The sequence below is a fragment of the Onychostruthus taczanowskii genome, unplaced genomic scaffold (assembly GCF_017590055.1).
Source record: "Onychostruthus taczanowskii isolate IOZ18803 unplaced genomic scaffold, ASM1759005v1 scaffold8, whole genome shotgun sequence".
Lineage (NCBI taxonomy): Eukaryota > Metazoa > Chordata > Aves > Passeriformes > Passeridae > Onychostruthus > Onychostruthus taczanowskii.
In genome coordinates, this window is record NW_024505892.1 from 4,819,305 (window position 1) to 4,837,071 (window position 17,767).

Here is a 17,767-nt window from a genome sequence, read left to right on the forward strand (position 1 = left end):
CTAAAAAGCATTGAAATTGAAAGACAGTTCAAAAGGATTACAGGAAATGCATAATCTAAATTCCAGTCCTTAATAAGAAGTTTGAAGAAGCAAGTAAGAAGTTTGTTCTTTAGTGGTGTAGGTTTTTGTGACTATAATGACATCCATGAGGTTATGTATTTTATAAGTCTTTTCATCTGAAGAGCCTTCCCTTTTAGGTAATGCAGTTTCCTGCAAACACAAAGAGGTGAGAATTAATACTATTTAAAAAGAATTTCTTTTATTTCAACTTGTCTTCTCATATGTGATATTCTGTGTCTCTGTTTCACATTGGTTTTATTTTCTCTGATGTTCAAAATTGCTAAATAAATGTTGTAGCTCTTGCCTGGTTTTATATTTTGGTGTCTTTTCCAAATGTTAGATTTTCAGCACACTATGGGATCATGCCAAAAGTAATCATTGCCTTTTTCAGTGTTAAGATCACAGATTTGAATTAATTGCTGTTATGTTATTTATTACAGTCTTTTAGAAGACTTAGTAATATATTTGTATCATGTCATAGCACTTCTGGAGTAGAGCTAAATTAATGGCAAATTTGTGGAAGAGAGCTAACTGGCAAGAGATCTAGCTGGCAGGAGAAACCACTAGAGGTTTAGTCTGAGCTACAGCTCAGGGGTGGCCTGTTCAATATGGAGTTCATACACAGCAGAATTAAATGTGCCAGTACCACAAGTGACATTAGGGGTTTTTGTTCTTTGGGTTCAAAAAGAGCAACTTGATCTGTATAGTTACAAGTTAAAAATTAATTTTTAATCAATGTAATCTGTGTTTCAAACTCTCACCCCTGATAGCATTGAACAGTATTGAGAAAGAAGCTCATATTTTAGATTCAGGTTTCCTGCACCATATTTCTATCAGCTGGGTTCACACTTTCTGTCTTTTCAGACATGTAAGCAGAGATTCTTTTCACCTGCCAAGTTCTAAAAGCTAATCATCTCATCCCAAAGAGGCTCACTCACTTCTTTTGCTCAATGGAGAGAAGCAGCTACATCAAGTAATGGCAAACATGTCCTTATGATGAAATGAAATGCATTTCATATGTGCCTATTTATCTCATTAATTAGAGAAGATTAACTAGACTAGAGCTCAGGTAGTCTTAGCTAACCTATAACTGTTTAATTTAGGCAGAATCATTGTATTCTTGATCCCTACTTTTAAGTTCATAATTTGTCACTGAAGGTTTTTAGAAGAGTTGAACCAAATTGCAGGAATGGTTATTAAAAGCAGTGTTTGACCAATCTTGAAATTGCAAGAACTTCACCATATTACTGTAAGTTCATGTTGCTAAAGTGACAGAACTGAAAAGAAGGGTTAAAGAAAAACCAAAACACTTAACGTGGGTTAGCTGTTGGAGCACCTTAGATTCAAAAGGGAGGAAGAGATCCTGCTTAGGCTGGAAACACACCCAATAAGAAAGAAGGATGAGACCCATCACACATGACATGATGGTCACGCATGATGACCAATAACTCACTTATTAATTATCCTTTAATAAAATATTCTGAAAGAGATTTTGTACTTCTTTTATTCTTTCAGGGAGCTAACTGTCAAAGCATGTGAAGATAGAGAGCTTTGTCAAAAGATTCATCACCAAACAGTATTTTGCTCATGTGACGGCCTCCACCATATTTCTAATTAATAAAGTGAAGTATACAACTTAAACAGCTAAGGATGGAGGCAGTAAAGCTCTTTACAGATGAAACCTGTACTGAGAAAGAATTTAAGCAGTTTGTTATAGGCTTGTACATTTTTTATAAAAGGTAGAGGTCTGATAAGTGTGAAAGTTACAGTACCTTTCCTAAATTATTCTGACAGTTAAAAATGATGTATCCTGAGAAATCCAGGCTTGCTTATTTGTTGAGTAGCTAAGTTTAGGATGTTCTTTTATTTGGGAGTCATAAAACAATCTGCACATTGATAAATGGGTAGTGCATTTTCACAGTTTCTTTCTATAAATAAACAAGCAAAGTTGTGTTAAAATATGGCATTAGCAGCACCAAAGTTTTACAAAATGACTTTTTTTTCTGCATTCCATAGCTCTTTTCTTTCAGTAATTGCACACCACATTGCTTGGTTATATGGAGAGGAAAATCTTTGTTTCTTTTATATTTTGGGTAGACATAATTTCATTTGATATTCCACCTGTACTGGAAGATTGCATTTCTAACATTAACCCAAGGAAGCTTTCCTACTTCTGTCATATTGGAGTTCCTTCTTCAGCTTTTTTCCATGTAGAAAATACTTCCAATATTGCCAAAAACACAACTGCAAAAAATGTTCTCACCTTCAATTAAAAAAAACCAAAAACCAAACCTGAGCAAAACCATAGAAAACCATTGATGTTTAAAAGATTTTCGTGTCGTAATTTCATGCGGTGATTCTGGATTGCTTGTGAAGAGACTGGCATGTTCTACTGGGGATTTCAGTAGGCAGCTACAACCAAAAATTTAATTGACAGCCAAAGAATCAATCTTGTCAGCTTCATTTGCATTTAGAAGGAGTTGATATAGAAGATGTCTGTGCATGCTTAGGGAATTCTACAACTTTCCTCGTTTGTTATTTACCATACAAATACTTCGTAGTTCATCTTCCTTGTCTTGCCATTGTTGCATTGTTGGTGTAAGTAGTCAGGTCAACGCGAATTGAAAGTTCAACAGAAAAATGTGGGAACAAAAGCATGACAATTCCTGCCTAGCAAAACAATCCAGCATATTGGCAAGCTCTGCATGACATGAGTTGGGATGAATCTTCATGCAAGGCTGAAGTATGTGTCGTTTGGTGAGTGGCAGTAGGGCTTTATCGTCTCAGTTGCTGAAAGTGTTTTGAAGTGCAGCCTTAATCATAAAAGCAATATTAATGTTTTGTGACAAATTTGGAGTTGATTAAATGTTTATTTACTTTTCAGGACACACAAAGAAGCTGTGTAAGTGGCTATTGTTTATCCCAAAGGTCTCAAAAGGTACAGCAATCACAGGAAAGCAAAAAACAAGAACACTAGATGAAAAAGGCAGAGGCAGTTCCAGCCTTCCTCTAGTATTTCCTCTCCTTCCTTTTGATTCTCTGTTGCTTTCCTTTTTTAGCCTCTTTTCAGCTTCACAGTGATATCTCTATACTCATACCTGGTAATTTCAAGCAATATTTCCTCATTCTTTTGCTTTCAATATGCCCTGTTTCAGTACAGACAGTACAGATTGCTCAGTTTTGGGATGGAACTTCAAGCATGACAACTGGCAAAATTTAAACTTTATCATTGAACTGCCTCCTTTATGAAGTGTATCACCTATAAAAGAGATAAAGAATATATGAGAGGGTACTGATTATTATTATTATTTATTCACTTGGTTTATTATTTCATAGGCACCCTTCTGTGCCATTCAGAAAGCAGCTGTCAGACTAAATAAAATACATGATAAGGAAGCCCTCATCTTTTTAATTGATATTAATCTAGTTGCATCCAGCCATAAAATGCTCACCATTGATGATATGGCAAATAATGTGACTGCAATTAGTTAGCAATTCAATGTGCCTTTCAGAAAACAGTCTCCAAACCTTCCTGAAAATAACTCCCTTCTGCCAAAATGATTTTTTTTGAGACATATGCAACTACTAGGTTTTAGAGTCTCTTCAGATCTGTATTCTGAAAATTTTTATGCTCTTTCTGAAGTTAATGCAGAAGCCTTGGTAGGTGAGGCAACAGATTATGTTTTCAAAGGGAAATAAATAAGAGTGAATATAGATAAATATCCTACCTTATAGAAGCTCTTCTGAAAACATTCCTGAGGGGAATGTTTACACCCTTTGTTTTTATCTTTTGCCATTCTGACAAATGGATTGTCCTGAAGAGTGGTGTTCACTGTAGAAGTAAAGAACTTGTTTCAGATTATTTTAAATGTTCCCATGTATATTGAAATGTTCCCGAGATTTTAAGGTAGTCTTCTGTTTGTGTTTCTATTTTTTTCTCTTTTTTTTAATATTTTGTGATAAAAAGGAACATTTTATTACAATTATTCACTGAATAATTGTAATATTACATAATATATGAATATATATTACATAATACATGAATATGAATAATTGTAATATTGTGGAGAACAAGTGGTAACAATTAGTGCACCACATGACATATCTGAGTCTGGAGCATCCTTTGGTAAAATCTTCTTCTGTGCTTCTGGCTAAAGATGTCAGATTGACTATTCAGGTTATTATTCTGGCACTAGATTCATTACAGTCAGGATTTAAGTATCCTCAGCCACTGTGCAACCCTACAGAAGTTTTTGATCTGGATGACCACAGATTATTTGCTGCATGTTTTGCTACATTCAGGCAGGAAAAAACCCCCCTAGAATATAGCAACAAACCTAAGATTAAAAGCTACAGCTGAAGAGCACTGAGGTAAGTGGGGTGTGACTACCTCTAGTTAGCTTTCTTCTGTTTCCCCACCAACCCACCACCTACCTTTCTGTGGTGCAAACAGCCCTGTCATTGCTGTTGACATGATAAGCAACAGTTTATAATTTCCAACCTGGTGCATCTGGATTTAGGTTGTTGGATGACTATCATTACCCTTATTCCTTTTTTTTTTTCACCTGAGTCACTTTGACTGGTGGGAACCATAGTGAAACATGAAGGCAAAGCTGTCATTCACCTGTTGTGGCAGCAGATGGGCCTCTCCCAAGCTCTTACTGAAGGGTCAAATTCAATTATTCCCTTTGTAATTTTTATTTTACTGTGCTTGAGGTACTAGTGGGAAAAGAGACATTCCACAAAATGACTCAGACACGCAGTTCTCAGTGCGTGCAAAGATTAATCCCAGTTTTACAGCTGGTTCCCTGTCTCCCATTGGGTTCCAACAGACCAGCACCAGGCTGCAGCTGATTCCCCTGGTGGGTAAGAGCCTGATAAATTTTAGGCTGGTAAAGGAGCTTGGCTTCTGATTCTCTCAAGGCTTTTGTGCACGTTCAAGGTACCTGCCTTGTCCAGTATGCTTCAGGGGCACTCTGGCACTTGAAGTAATCCCACTGCTGATATTTTGTTGCTGCATTGATCAGGGCACTTGAAAGTCTTCTAATTTACTAATTCTGCCTTGACTGAAGACCATTTCTACCCTGCTCTCATAAGGGAGAAATACCATTTGATTATTGCTTAATCTCAGTTAATTTATGTGGTGGTATATCTCTCCTAGAACAGGATTTGGAACTTTTACTGGGAAACTCTAGAGTCTTTTTTCATCAGTAAGTTTTTGCAGCGGAGTGAATAAATTTCATGTTCCCAGCACCGTCTAAGATTTCTTGAGCTCCTGGTTTCTGGTTCCTCTAGAATCATATAATGTTCTGTTGAATCAACTAAACATGGTTTAGTCTGTGTATTTCTTCTTAATTGTCATTAGCTTAATTGTGGTTGTGCATGTAAGAGAATATAAGGCTTCCCTTTATTTGCTAAATTGATTGTTATGGAGAAGTGAATGACCTTTATTAATGTGGTACTATTGCACATTTTTCCTTTTCAAGAAATTTCTTTGAAAGTAAAGTTACAGGTGTAATATATTACTGTGATTAGGCATAATGAGATATCACTTTAAGAAAAAGTTATTTTTAGTTGTCACCTAATGATCCCTACCTTTAGTGTAAGTACTCTCTATGGAATAACATGAGAATATTTTTGCCTGAAGGCTATTTCTGTTAGGTATATTAAAATGATGTGTAATTTATGTAAGCCAGCTTATCTCTTTAATAACTATTTTTGCCTATAGGACTTTCAGCACTTTTACTACTTCCTAAATTTATTGATTCATTTGATCAATCCTGATCAATTCCTCTGAATCCTCTGGAAGTCAGAGATAATTACAATTTTTGAAAGTGTTTGCTTACTTCAATGATCTTTTGAACTGTAGAATGAATACAGCGCTTATGCAAGAAAAAAAATCTGATTATGAATCTAATGAGAATTAAGTGCTTCTAAAAGGCAAGTAATGGATAACCACAGTATGACTTCTTAACAACAATGGATGAGTGTAACAAACAGCTTCATTTCTGTGAGCTTTCAACTGCTGAGAGCAATGAGATACTTTCCATCTTTTCTGTAATACAGTGTCTGTGGATGGAAAAAAAAAATATGGGAATGGCAGATATTTTTAATCTAAAAGCATGAGTTTTCACTAGGTCAGTGAAACTGTAGCACAAAATTGACAGTAGCAACTTCATATAGAGTGCATAAGGGCTCAAAAGTGTGAAACCTTACTGCTTTTATTTTTTTTTTTCCTTTGAGATGTAGATAAAAGCTGTGTGCTAATTCATTTGGATGTTGGTTTTTGTTTAATTTTGGTTTGAGTTTCTTGAATATATTGGGGGAGTCTGGGTGGGGAGAGTTGGGGTTTTTTTCTTCTGTAGGTGTAGGCAATAGATGTAAAAGAGTATTATTTATTTTGTAAAGCAGAGCTCCTTCCCTCTCCTGCATGGCCCTTGGTGTCCATGCAATGACCTATTTTGTGTTACCTATGTGGACTAAGAATGTGAAGAAATCTTACAATGTAAGATTTACATTAGAATGTTTCCTTTTCTGCTAATTTTCCAAGTTTGCACAGATGAAAAAAATCTCTTTCTGACAACAAGTGAAAGGGCCAGAATGTTGATTTTTTTGGAGTAACTGCTCTGGTTGAAGACAAATGTATTTGATTTTTTTTTTTTTTTGGTGGATTCTGGTAGTGTGTATTTATTTTAGATTTATTTGACACTTTAAAGCGCACTCATCCAGGGTTGGAAATGCCTTTGACATTTATGGAAAATACAACTGTATTCTAGGCAATTGTTAATTTTTTCCATAATTATAGAGGCTAGGACTCAGCAAAGCATGTGTATAACTAAAACCACACACTTAAATGCTCTGATGAATAGGACAGCTCGGCTGTGTCATGGCAGTGAGGAAGAATGAAATGGAAAGGTCATGGTCTCTTCTCTGTTTGAGTCAATCTGCCTGGGCAAAGAGACCAGAAATTGGATACATTTTGCTATGCTGTTGTGGGGCTAGCTAGGGGATTTTCCTTAACTCTCTCAGAACTCCACCAGAGAGATGTGAAGAGACACATCAGCCTGCAGCACATCCTGGGACACTGTGGTATCTGGTGAAAATGAGAGAACAGGAAGAGAAGACCTAATGTGATTTGTGAGAGCTAAGGACCTGACCCTGATCAGGGAGTAGCAAAGGCTGTCCTTATCCTTACCTTAAGCATTGCTCAAACAAATGCAGAGTTAGAGTATTCAAAGGTAAGAAAATGGGTATCACTTAATTTTTTTTCCCCCGTTTGATACAGTGGGAAGAGACTCTGCACTCCAGTTAAATTGATGGATTCTTGAGACCAGTTTACTGTTTCAACAGCCTTTGTTCCAGTAGTCTTACTTAGATGAATGGCCCAATAAAAAAAGGAGAGGAAAAAATTTCCAAGTAATATTCCCTGTAGATCTTGGATTTTCTTAGTGACCTACATATCTTTTTCCACTACTTTATGCTTTTATTATATATATAAACATGGGAATTCAGGCCTCCTCCTAAATAAGAAACAAAAGAGTAAATGTACTAAGTGTCATGTTGCAGCTGTGTGAGGGATTAAAATGAGGTGTAGGATCACCTAAATTATAATTTTTAAGGAGAAAAACACAAGTAACAGTGTTTTAAGTTGCAGCTTAAAACAATGGCCTGAAGTTAAAACTAGCAGCTCTGTATTCACTTCAAGCTTTAGATTATGAAAAGCAAATATCTGAATTGTCAGTAACAATCACTAGATAAAGCTTGTCATCTGAAAGCATGGAATCCACAGATGAATCTCACACTTGCAAGGTAATAATGAAGCCTTCCAGCATATGCTGTCCAAACAGGTGTTGGGTCCCAGCTCTGACCACTTTTAGTCTAGGGGAGGTTAGGGCTGAAGCAGATGGCTTCTGCTGAATAACTGAGCTAAGCACAGGATGTGTCGCAGTGACCCCAAGACTACAGATAAATATGCATCCATGTGGGAGGCTGACATTTGGTTCAGTGCCTCTAACCAGTCTCTGTAGAAAAATAAATAGCTTTTCAATTAAAGAAGGGAAAAGAAAAAGAGACTATAGGATTATGTTCTCATTTTGCTGAGAAATTTTTAGGTCACAGAATCATACAGTAGAGCTGTAGTCCTCCTTGACAAAAAGGAACCCTTTTCAATTTTGTATCTTTTTGAAGGCATGTTTTTAGTACAAAGTTTTACAGGCTTTCAATAATATATTCAGCTTTAGCCCTTTCAATGAGGAGGAAATAGTGCAGGCTATCCTCAGTTTATAGCATCTTGCAAAAGAAAGAAGATCCAAAAGAAAGAAGTGCCTGTCAGGGATCCTGATATTATTTTCTGTGGGAATTTCATGACTGAAGATTGCATCAGAGCTGATCTGTTCCTGTTGTGTAATTCTACCTACCCTACATATGTACAGAAACACAAATGGATATTGAAATTCCAGCATGATTCCTAGAAGTTCATTAAAATGGAAGTAACCAGTACCTCTAAAATGATAGTGCAAGTAGTTTGTGTTGATCTGTCACATTGCCAGGAATGCTTCTTAGGAATCAGCATAGTGTGTGCCACTGTGGACTGAAGCAGACAATGAGGATATATAGTCATGGTGGAAAGAAAGATATATTACTAAGTACTGGAAACAATAAAACAATAAATTAAAAGAACTATATTGCCTTCACTGTTTTCTTAGAACAAAGATTTTGATAAGGGACAGCCATAGATAATATTGAGGTTTGGTTATCATCTACTCATCCAAAAAACGTAGTATAAGAAAGGGTTTGAGAAATGGGACTGGGAGCCCTGGAAAGATTCTATAGCTAGAGAAATACATGAATGAAAAATAATTATTTGAACTTCTAAAAAACAGAAGTGCATTAAAAATAATAATGTCCCAAATTGGGGTAAAAATTCAAAATTTTTTAGTATTTTCCGCAATATTAGAGTGTTCTTGGCTTGAAATGGAATGAAATAATTCTGTAATATTGTTTCAGTTTTGTGTATTATTGCATTGCTGTGGTTAAATTCCCCCACCCACCAAATGGTATTTTAAATCAAAATGGAACTTTTCAGTCTAAGAAATTAGAAGTAAGATTCTTAGTTACTTTTGGGAGTTCTGAATGTCAAAAGCTGTCTTCAAAAAACAGCCCTTTTCTCTGAAATAAAATGTTTTATAAAGATATTGTGTAGCACCGTAGCTAGATTTGCAAACTTTAGTGTTTTGGAATGAAGCTTTTCTCCCTTCATCTTAAAGGACACAGTAGACTGGCTTTATCAGGAAACTCTGCCTCAGGTATTAATACAACACTTTAATTAGAAAGCTTAAGGGAGCAGGTAACAACTCAAGCAAAGAATCTGAGATGCAGAGAAGTAAATACTGTATACCAAGGAACAAATTCTGAAAATGAATTAGAGAGATAAGAATTCTTGTACTAGAAATTTTGTATCTCCAGGCTTTTTCAGTTCAATAAATATAGACAGATGCAGCTTCAATAGTATTGATATTAATAAATGAAGACAACTGTATTCAAGTACACTGAAAACCTGAAAGTCATTCCCCTCTTTAAAGAAGATATTGACAAGCAAGAAGAAAAGCCTGCAGTTTTTTAAATACCTTGAAATGTTGAGGAGACTCCAGGCACTGCACTTCCATTGTTCATTTAATGAAATAAGCTATTGCCTACACATCCATTAGAACATAAAATAGAAATAACATCTTAATTCTTAGGCAGAGTACTAAATAGCATAGTAGAAGCTGGAACAAAGTGAGAGGTTGACTTGGAAGTTTCATGCTTTTGTCAACACTTATTGCCACATGGGGTATATTAACACTAAATTATTTCTTAGCAGTGTTTCTGCTTGCATTATTTTTTACCCTTTTTCTTCATCTGGTTGGTTCTGTTGTTTGGGTGGGTTTTTTTTTTGTTTTTTTTTTTTTTTTTTTTTTGGGGGTTTTTTTTTTTTTTCTGACCGTGATGTAAGTACTTTTTTTTTTTTTTTTTTTTTTTTTTTTTGATTTTGGGGTTTTTGTTTTTTTTTCTGACAGTGATGTAAGTACTCTTGTAAGGCTGCATCACTTTCCTGCTGACATTATCTGCTGTTGGAAGTTCGTGTGGTGGGAATTATGCAAGTTTTCAAGGAATCACATTGTACACTATATAGATATAGAAGTTGTAAGCTGATCCCTCCCTGAAAACCTAGCTCTTTAGATCCCTGAAATAGTCTGTATAACAGACAGCTGCCAGTTCCAGAGAGGTACCTATGCGAAAAAAGGAGAGTAAAATTATGCATTCCATTATATAGAATTGACAGTGGCTACTACCTAACTTTTTGCAAGGAGTGTGTTTGTGAAAGTTGCTAAACAAGAAAGTAACTGAGCCCAAGCAGAGGAAGACGTTTATAATGAACAGTCTGAAGTGATACACACGTTTCCTGTATTTTCTGATGACTTAGTCTCAGTTGATTCTTTCGTGAAGATCCGGCCACATCTGTTCTTTCAAGTGAACAACCCAAAACCACTAAAGGTAAAAAGCTCTTGAAACAGAGAAAATTCAAGGTTTATTGGTCAAGATGAATTAAAATAAAAGCAGCAGATATCTCATACCCCTCTCAGTCTGCTGTGATTGTTGAGTGAATTCTGTCCTGTGATTCCAGCAACTTTCATCACCTCTCTGAGGAGCAGCAAATTCTGCATCCTCTTCTGAACCTCTGTGAAACCTCTGTGTATCCTTTTTATCTTCAGCTCTGAGGTTTGGCTTTGAGCCTGTTCCCTCGTTTTAGGAGCCTCTTAATCGTTGTTTTTTCTGGATGCTCCTAGCTTACTGTGTATTCTGCCTGTTCTATGCTGCAGTCAAACACATCCACTTCAGGATGATCATCTACTTCCATCTGAGAGGCCCCACACCCCTTCTCAGCAGAGAATATGCAGTGTACATGCTGCAACTGGCAAATGCATAAATCAGGACGGGTGCCTTTAATCAGCCTCCCGTTGGCCACCTCAGCAATGGCTTAACATGACAACACTGCAGGCAGCTGCACTGTGAATTTGAGAAGCCAGGTGGTACCAGGAGTCAGAATGGTTGTGAGGAGAACTCTTAAGTGGAATTACAGCCTCTTGTTCAGCCCAGAATTTAAGAAGAGGTGGAAAGACAGAGATAATAACAAAAAATTAAGGAGACAGAGCTGACCTTAGGAAAATCTGCTTCCCCTTTGTAATATGAATATATTATTGTTTGTTTTAAAGGGGCTTGGCAGTCATTACTGTGGATTTATTGAGTGTGGTAGGCAAAGCCTGCTGTTTCAGGAAATGGTGGATGATGAATGGCTACTTTCAGGTCAAATCTTCACTTCTCAGATGACAGCAGAAAGGACCAGAATGATGTGCAGAATCTGTCACTTGGTGATGGGCTTCTATTAAATAAACAGAAAAGTTCACCTCTCTTTTGAAACATAGCATCTAATAAAATAACTGAAAAGCATCTAAATGTTTCTCGGCTTGATTGCTCATTAACACTGATAAAAGCTTCGGATAAAAAAAAAGAATAAAACACTGAAAAAGAGTAAAGCCAACCATTACAGAATAAAGCAAAGTGTGATAAAGAAGAGATTTGGAGTGAACAAATTTACAGTTGACCAAAGTATGGCTGCCACCTGTCCTTCAAATAAAGGAGACTGCATCTTCTCAGTGATGTTACATTAGACTAATGTACCAAGGACTACAAACTAAATGATGACATCTGAGTCATTTGGCATATAAAAAATAGACATTGAAATAAGTCACTGTCTTGGAGCAAATATATCTTTGAAAACAAATGATTCTGGCTCAGCATTTATTCTTGATTAGTTCCTTGTGCCCACCTCTGTTCTGTAGCTGTCATGCTGCATGTTATAAAAAAGCACAAGTGTGTGTGCCCCACACATGCTGTGTAGATAAAGCAGAGGCACGTGATTCACAAAACAGCAAAGGGACTTAGTGACTTAGTAAAAATCAATGTGAAAGTGAGTGGGTCACTTTTAGCCATTTGACAGTTCTGACTTTGTAAGTAGGTCACAGCATTGTAATATTAGCGTATTACAATGAACTTAATTACATGCAAGAGCAGGATTGTAAGGAAAGGATTTTAACTGTAGCTTCTGGATCTGCATTGAGTTCTATGATCAGAAAAACAGATGATTGATTTCCTTTCTTATTTTCTTTTTTAAAGGAGCCAAAATCATTTTATCTGAAGTTGTTTTACTTGGATGTATAGACTGCAGATTCTATTTTATAATGCTTAATCTTAATGGTTAAGTGGAGGGTGTCTTGTTGAGTTTATGTGTACATAGTTGGTTTTGCTTTCTGAAAAGCAAAATGGAAGTAATTTGAGAGAAAGAAGATTACAGAGAGAACCTGACCTGGACTTCACTCAAAACCACAAACCTTGTGGAGACGATAAAATCTGTGCTTTGAAAGATCTTGCTTTAAAATACAAATCTTTCTCCCACACTGATGTCAGCAATAAAGAGCTTATTTCACAGAGGTTTCTGTTTTTAATTGTACAGCACTGCATCAAGTTCCAGAACATAAATGAACATGGAATGAATTTGTACTGGCTCTGTCAATAACTAATCTGACATTAGCATTTTAGCTTGTGGACAAAGGCAGCTTTGAGATCAGGAGAAGGTTGTGTAAGAGCCTTTTCTTTGTGTTTCATTTAAATGTTAAATTTCTATCAGCTCAAGCACTGCTATTAGTTTAAAATAAAAAAAAAAAAAAAAAAGGAAGAAGAAAAGAAGCTGATGTTTGCTTCTTTTCCAGAATGTGCACACATGCTGTTTTACTGAGACCTTTACAAGCTGCTGTTGGCTAGCCATACACTCCCGAGGCTGTTTTATTATTGTTCACTCTTTCTACAGAAAACAAAATACAGCAACTTATGCCATGACATTTTGTGACATTTCCAGATATGAACATCTGGGAAGTTTAGTGTGACAGTGACAGCAAAGCTGACAATGATTTTCCAGTGCCACATACAGCCTGGGCATCTGCAGTCACTGCCTTTTCATTTTATTTTCCTCTCCCTCCCTCCCTCCTTCCTTCTCCCACCTAAATGCTTAATGCAGCCTTTCTCTGTTTTGGCCTTGAAGATAGAATAATATCCCACATTTATTTCAAAGCTGTACATAGAACATTGTACATCAAGTGCATCACAAATCGGTTCAGAGCAAAAGGGAAGAGCTTTCCAGCTAGCAAGAGGAAGCGCAGCTGCACAAGTTGCTCTAATTGCAGACATTGGGTAGATTTGATCATCAGATGTCTACTCTGCATAAAATCGAAGTTAAGCAGCTAAACATTAATTACTCCTATTATTTCATTTATATATTGAGATAAAAGGGGGGGAAAACCTAACAACCTACTCATCTTGGGTAGTAAGCCAAAGCAAGAGAAGGGGGGAAAAAAGAAAGAAAAAAAAATGGCTGAATTGTTGTTGCATTTGAAATGTATCTTGTTTGTGTGACAAAAGGTGCGCTGGAGGAAGGTAACATTTTATAAATGACCCAAAGTACAGCACTAATATGGTTAGTTAATAAAATAATGTAAAACAAATAAAGGTACATTGTAACTGTCTAAAGGAATTGCTGTGACCTAATGGTGTGAGGCATAAACACTTAGTCAACATGTTCTTATGTCAACTTAATTTTCAACTTATACTATTTATTTTCTTTTTTCTGGTCTCTTAGACATCTAGAGAAATTGTGTTTTCTAAGGGATATTCTCTCTGTTGCTTTGTGAGACAATACTGGGTAGCATTACTAAGAATACGAATTGCATAATCTATGTAATGTGTTGCAACATTTTCAGCCACAAGACCCTGTTAAAGCCTCAAAAAATTGCAAGAACAAGCCTTTTAAATTACATACTATGTTTTAAGATAATTTCAAGAACTAATAACTCAAATAAATAACTCCATATCTTAAAAAATATTCAAATGGAAGATTTAGTATCCACCTAGAGATTTATGCTGTACAAAGCTGTACTTCAGTACAGGGCAATAACAAAATCATTTACCTGTAATTATTGACAGTGGAGTCACTGTTCCTGAAGGTGGATGTGGCACTTAGTGTCATGGTCTAGTGGTGTTGGGTCATAGGTTGGATTCAATCATCTCAATGAAAGGTGTTTTCCAACCCACCTGATTCTGTGATTCTGTGATTTTTTTGTTTGGGTTTACTGCAGTCAAAACACTGTTCTATGTTTGGCTGTGTTTAGACACAACAACCTTACATTTTTTTCTGTAATTTCAAGTAGCCTTGAAATATTCATAGTGTTACTTTAACAAAAAGGGCTAAGATGAAGAAAAATGTAAGATACTAAGGGCAACAAGTAATTTTCTTCACTGAGCACTTTGTTCATATCTTCTAGGAAAATTTATACTCTTTTTCAGAATTGCTGTATTGCAGGAATAGAAACACCATATTGAGTCCAGTTCACATCTCTGTCCCAGACTGGATAGTATTCCTAGAAAGAGTATCAGCTTTTTGGATCTAAAATTTTCTTCCTAGCCTTTATTAACAGATACCCCCTAAACCACAAGGTTTTATCTTCCTTGAATGATACTCTTTTTGTGAAAATCTTCCTAGTAATCTCACTCATTAGAGTATTTCCTGAAGGCCAATGCTGAAGTGCAAAGGCTATGACTTGTCAATTAAAACCTCAGAATTGAGATATTGGACCCATGGAGTAATTCCTTGCTCAGAGCAGGGAAGCTGGGGTTCCTGAAGGATGATTCCATGCTGCTTTCTGGTGAATGTTTGCCTGGCCAAGAGACAGCAATGACTTCCAATAGGTAGATGATTTTCTGCTTGCCCCTAGAAATACACATAATGAGTCAGAGAGAACGTCTGGGTTTTATAGACTGCCATTAGCAGTTGTCATTTCAGCCTGAGACAATTCTGATTGAAATAAAGTAATTTCCTGAATATATTAAAATAAAGGAGATTGTTATAACCTTAACGGGAAAATAGTGTCATGAATCAGATTCCACAAAAGGTTTCTTTTTCACCTCTTCCCCCTTTCCATCCTCTCCTCTTCCCCCAGGTTTCTCTTCATTGTAAACTCTCAGACATCTTCCATTTACTTTTCAGGATCTTTGTTTTATTTTGCTTTGCCTCTTTTTGTCCTCCTGGAAACCTAAGCAAATTGATAGAGCAAAGCACAAATACAGTGCCAATGGCTTACAGAGAGTTTTCCTTAGAAAACAGCAGGCAGTAGACTTGTATTTTCTGCTTCACAGTACGAGGATGCAGCAAATATGAGCAGCTGTTCCATGGAGAGTTTTGGCTCAGTGAAACCATTTTGTTCAATGATGCTCTGGCCTGGCCCCAAACTTTCTGTCTCCTAAGCTCCCTTATGCAGCATACTGGAGAGGTCAATTGGCTGAGGGATGCAGTGTCCCACTTCCCCCCACCCCAGCTCCAGGCATCTCCTCTGCTGTTTGAGCCACCTGTGGAGAAGAAATATTCTTTCTGTTGCTTTTGGCCCCCATTCATCAGTATCAGCAAACACAAGGTTCTTTGTGTCCTCTTCCTTGCCTAGTGGTTAGTTTACAGTGTTGCATCATCCAAAACACCTACTCTGCATTTTTGGCTTGGCTAAGTGACCCCCTGTTCACCCTGACCTTTGCTTCCTTCTCTTGTGGCAGGAATAGCACATTTAGTCCTGTTCACAGCAGCTCTTTTTTCTCCATTCTTAAGCATTTCTCCTGAAATTTTCACCTTTTTGAACTTGGAACTTCTTTGCAGCTTCTGTAAAGATGTTACTGCTCTTACATCTTTTGTCATCTGCATTAATGGCAAAAATCTGTCCAATTTTTTTTTTTTTTTAGTTAATTAGTTCTCAAATTGTTTCTCAGGTTTTTGTGTGAATGTTACTACAAAAACTCTGCTGTCTTCCATGTGACTCCTGTGCTCTAGTCTGAATGCAGACTAGTTTGTGAATGTACATTGCTAGAAGTTTAAAAAATCTTAATAAATTATTGGTGCACTCAATATTACCAAGGCCTTGTGGGGGTGTTGTTGATACCCATGGGTGACCAGGCTGTAGTGCCACTGGCACAGACAGTTTAAAATCACTTTATTTGCTGTGTAAGAAGTTGCCATCCAAGGAAGAGCCAGGGCTGATGATATCCCAGAATTGAATCTGAAAGCAGGAAATCTTGTGAAATAAGAAATACCTCAAACACTCTGGTGATGGAATCCTGGCTAATCTGTTGCAAATGGATGATGGAAATTTTCAGAGTTAACCAAAATATAAAGATTAGAGGATATTTTGGCATCTGATGGAGCCTGAAAGAGAAGGTTCACTTGTCATCTTTTTGCTACCGCTTCAGGATGCTGGACAGAGTATCTTACATTACTTCAGCTCTAGCTAGTTTCTGTGCCTTGCTTTTGAGAGAGGCTCCCATAGACTTTTGGATTTACCTTTGGTCTCCCTCCCTTTCCCAAATAATAAAACCACACATACTGGTACTAGAAGTGGGAATTGCATCACATTGCTTATAAACCTACACAGGTTGTGAAGGATATACAAGATAGTTTAGTTAAAAAATTGAATGTGAATTTTGCAAACAATTTAACAAAAGACACAATAAGAACACATGAATATTACAAAAATCATGTAAAGTTAACAAAAATCATCTGTGGTTTTTCAGGCCGTAGCACAAGGGACAACACGTTAGTTTTGGTTTGTGTGCCTGATCTGTCAATTCATTTACTAGGGGTTTGAGCTGCCTTACAAAGCCTCTGCTTGGGACTGCACACATACTGTTACACTCTGATTTTCCCTCTGACATGATGCTAGCTTTCACCCTGAAGCTCAGTATTATTTTATGCCATGTGTTAATTTCCTGCATGAATGCCTTATTTACCTTCATTTAGACTATGCTGCAGGTGGAAACAGAACAGTACTTACTGGCAATATTTGTCGTAGCAAAACACTGAAGGACAGCTCAGGGTCTTGCATAGCTCCAGGGTATCATGCTGTGAAAGCAATTTGGAGGTGTGATTTGTCATTAAGGAGGACTGGTTTCTTAAATACTGATTCTTAATAGGACTAAACATAAATACGAAGTTTTGCAGTCTCTTCAAAGAGAACAGATATAATAATTTCTGTTCTTCATTCAAAAACTACTCAAGTCAATGGGAGTCTTTCCTGGAATTTCAGCCAGTGTTTGGTATGGCTCTCATTTTGTTTTGTTTTGTTTGGAAGTGTCTGGTGAGAACAACTGAACTCTTGGGGATATAGTTACAGATTTATGTAGTAATTGAGTAGGGTTCTTTTAATAAGTGTTATTAGGTATCAGTAACTGTTCCAGCTATGTTTTTGTTTCCTTCTAAGATACAATAGTTACTGCACATTACTCTGTGTTATGAACATGTTACATGTATCTATGCAATTTATATTAGTTTTCCTATAAATCAGGTGCACTGACTTCTGTTTAGTGTGTATTCAACAAGGGCAGCTCAATAAGCAAATTCATTAGGACAATTTTACCCAATGCATCAACCTTTGTAAAAGATCCATTCAGTACTGTACCATATAGGGGGATCATTCCTTTGCAGAGTTTCTCGGTTTTTTTTTTCCTTTGTTACTTGGGTAGTAACAAAGAAAAAAAAAAAATTGATGTTGTCTTCTAGGGGCTTGCACTGTATATATGA

At 36.6% G+C, this 17,767-nt stretch overlaps 1 protein-coding gene across 1 annotated transcript in view; it reads left to right on the plus strand.

Annotated features, from left to right (window-relative positions):
* NKAIN2 (sodium/potassium transporting ATPase interacting 2) overlaps positions 1 to 17,767 on the plus strand; it is a 512,690-nt gene that overhangs the window by 50,606 nt on the left and 444,317 nt on the right. The gene's annotated exons all lie outside the window — the stretch shown is intronic.